Here is a 3,608-nt window from a genome sequence, read left to right on the forward strand (position 1 = left end):
TATATATATATATAAAATACACACACATATACACATACACACAAAGGAAAACAAGTAGATAGAATAGAAAAAATGGAAAGGTAGTTTAAAAAAATAATAATAAAAAAAGAAGATAAATAGATAAAGTAGAATTAAAATAGAATAGAAAGTGCTAGAGTTAGAGGGTCAAATAAAGATGGAACAGATGTGTTTTCAGTCGTTTTTTGAAGATGGCTAAGGACTCAGCTGCTCGGATTGAGTTACGGTGGGATGCTCCCTGTAGAGACACAACAAGTCTGTACTTAAAAAGCAAATACAGAGATTTGCATGAATACAATCCATCTCATAAAAGCTCTAGAGACATGTCAGAGTCTTCTTTAAATCCCTGTGTGATAGTGTGCAGATGAAAACTATACACAAGTGTGACTTGGGACTTGATTATAAATCTGTTTACTTGAAAGGCTTAATGGAACAAGCTGGTTGCAGACATGACATTTCAATTTGTGTTCATGTAGCTCAATTGGTAGAGTGCGACACTAGCAGTGTCCTGGCAATGTATTTGATTCCCAAGGAACAAACGAACTGAACATCTCTTAAATACTTTGGATAAAAGTGTTTGGTAAATGCACATCTAGGTGTCTAATAAACCTGCTATAACTATTTCTGGCTCTTTGACTAATTGCTTTTGTAGGTTGCTTGTAAATGTTTGCACATGGCGAAAGTGAAAAAGCCGAGTTTTGTGACACAATCCTAAAATACAACCAATCAAGCTTCTCGTACTCACATATTGTAGAGCTGAAAACGAACAATTTGGTTTTAGAACATTAAAAAATATAAATGGAGGGAACGTACGATGTTTGCTTCCTAATCTAGCTGTGTAATAAACCTGGCATTGTATATTATGAATATTGTTGGCTCTTTGCTGAATTGCTTTTGTTTCTCTTTGGTAAGCTGCAAGCATTGCTAAATGCATAAATGTGAATGTATTGCAAACATTTGTCCATGGTGATTGTGAAAAAGGCGAGTGACGCGACACAATCAATCACAAAATACATCAAGTCTCTCATATTTGCAACACACTGCAGAGCTATTTGGTTCCAGAATTACAATTAAAAATTACAATTAAAGATTCATACTTTTAAGTTCTCATCTCAAACAACCTCCCTGAAATGTTCTTATAACATTATAAATTAGTTACCAAAAAACAAAAAAGAAATCATATGCTAACGTTACCTTGAGGGATTTGTCACATGATATCCCATTCTAAACTTCCACAATCTCTTCACATCCAAGTTTAATGTTCAAAATGAATGAGGAGCAGGACTATGAGTTTGAAGTGGGTGGGGCTACCAGGTGATTGGCATAATGAAGTCACATTTGTTGATATGGCCCGTGAGACTCCTTGCATTCGATCACAGATCTTAGATTTTCTTCTTAGTACACTTTCACCACTTGCTAAAATCACAAAAACAAAACAAAAAAAAAACTAAACATGCCATGCTGTGACTACACAGTGCATATTTAACCATTGTTCCAAGCTTTTGCAGTCTCATGGAGGTGGTTAATAATGGCCCTAGGAAAAACCTCTCAAGGGCAGTACTGAGATCCACAGGGGTTAGTCTCACCTCTGGTTTTCAGAGTCGTGGCAGGACCCTCTCATTCACTGGTGCCAATTACCAAGGCCAGTCTCACACTTGCCTGAGGGCGACCTTCTCACACCTTGCTGAGCTTTGGCTCCTGTTCCTCTTGTGGCTGTGAACCCAAACACAAGATGTCGTGGGAGTGAGAAAGCTTGTTAGGTCTTGCTTTTGATGTTCCATAACTCTGATATTGCAGAATATAACAGAGGAATAAAACAGTGACATGCCGTCAGATGCCGTAACATCAACATGACAGACGACAGTTGTCATGGCTTCCAGAATAGGACACTGAACATGAGAAAAATCTAACTCTTTTGATTGCAAGTCTGTCAAGATGACGTCCTTGGAAGTTTCATGGTACTAATTAATATTTATGCAATACTTATGATAAATTTTTGCCATTGAAAATAGTACAAAAATGTATTTTTCTAATTTTTTAAAATTATCTTTCAATTACTGCAGTATTTCAGATTGAAATAGAGACTAGGCCATTAAAATAATTTTTTTTAAGGCAGAATAGCACCTCCTGGTGAGAGCAAAAAAAGAAAAACCTGTAATTTCATGGTGTAACCACTAGATTAACTCTGATATTGCAGAATATAACAGAGGAATAAAACAGTGACATGCCGTCAGATGCCGTAACATCAACATGACAGACGACAGTTGTCATGGCTTCCAGAATAGGACACTGAACATGAGAAAAATCTAACTCTTTTGATTGCAAGTCTGTCAAGATGACGTCCTTGGAAGGTTCACCAGTAATAGACAGATTGGATAAATAAGGTAAGAAAAAGACAACAAAGATGTAACAAAGATTCCAGTTCCTCAATAGTTCCCTTAACAATTCTCTTAGTACTTGTAAAATCATAATTGATAAATATTTGGGAAAAAATAAATACAATTTCAGTTCCCCAGTATATTGCCACTATATCAATCAACCAATCAAACATACATAAGTCTGTTATGCTCACCAAAGCTGCATTTATTTAACCCTTGTGCGCTCCTCATTTGGGAGTCATGGTCTTCGCGGTCAAAAGTGACCGGACACCTGAAATGTAACTTATTTTCTTCAGTAAAATCAATCTAATATATTTTTGTTCAATAATATTTTTTCTTTTTTCTTTTGTATTTTGAGAGAATTTCATGGTACTAATTAATATTTATGCAATACTTATGATCAATTTTTCCCATTGAAAATAGTACAAAAATGTATTTTTCTATTTTTTAAAAATGATCTTTCAATTACTGCAGTATTTCAGATTGAAATAGAGACTAGGCCATTAAAATCTAATTTTTGAAGGCAGAATAGCACCTCCTGGTGAGAGCAAAAAAAGAAAAACCTGTAATTTCATGGTGTAACCACTAGATTCCTGTATAGGACTATATAGAGAGGCTTGTGAATTGATTCCTGTATACAGTATGACTCTATAAAGAGGCTTGTGAATTCCCTAGTTGTTTTTATACATAATTGTTGTGGATTTAAATGTATATTAAGGCATTCTCAAAGACTACTTTTTGTCAAGGTTTATATTTTTTGTTGTTTTAAATGTTGATTTGAAGTGTAGGTTTTTGCATTATTATTACTACATTCAAACCTGAACACAGAAAGCAGTTTGTTACACAACACATTAAAATTCTACAAACATTTAACAAAAATGAACAGGAATGCTTTATCAGGAGTTTAATCCTTCTGGGTCTGATCTGATTTTAACCTCTTATTTCAGTCTTCTGACTCATTCTGGCTATATGGTTATAGCCATACCAATTCATTTGAGTATGTCTAATTCTGACTGTGTGTGTCTGTGAGTGTGTGTAAGTAAATGTGTGTGAGTAGATGTATCTGTTTTACACTCTTGATGTTTTAGAGTGTAACCCCTTCCTTGCTGTCCACTTTTTTACTGCATTGTAGTCAAATTATTTTATTTTACATAGTTGCAGTGTTACAGTCACACCAGTTCATAGGTGTGTGTGTGTGTGTGTGTGTGTCCG

The 3,608-nt window shown here is 35.0% G+C and overlaps 1 long non-coding RNA gene across 1 annotated transcript in view; it reads right to left on the minus strand.

Moving 5' to 3' along the window:
• Nucleotides 1-1,232: 1,232 nt before the first annotated feature.
• LOC107718542 (uncharacterized) overlaps nt 1,233-3,608 on the minus strand; it is a 16,802-nt gene continuing 14,426 nt past the window's right edge. The window contains exons 3-4 of the long non-coding RNA XR_001637429.1: nt 1,605-1,731; nt 1,233-1,434 (exon numbers count right to left, since the gene is read on the minus strand). This is a non-coding gene — a long non-coding RNA (uncharacterized LOC107718542). The remainder of the gene's footprint in view (nt 1,435-1,604; nt 1,732-3,608) is intronic.

The sequence above is a fragment of the Sinocyclocheilus rhinocerous genome, unplaced genomic scaffold (assembly GCF_001515625.1).
Source record: "Sinocyclocheilus rhinocerous isolate Xijiao unplaced genomic scaffold, SAMN03320098_v1.1 scaffold2, whole genome shotgun sequence".
Classification (NCBI taxonomy): Eukaryota; Metazoa; Chordata; class Actinopteri; order Cypriniformes; family Cyprinidae; genus Sinocyclocheilus; species Sinocyclocheilus rhinocerous.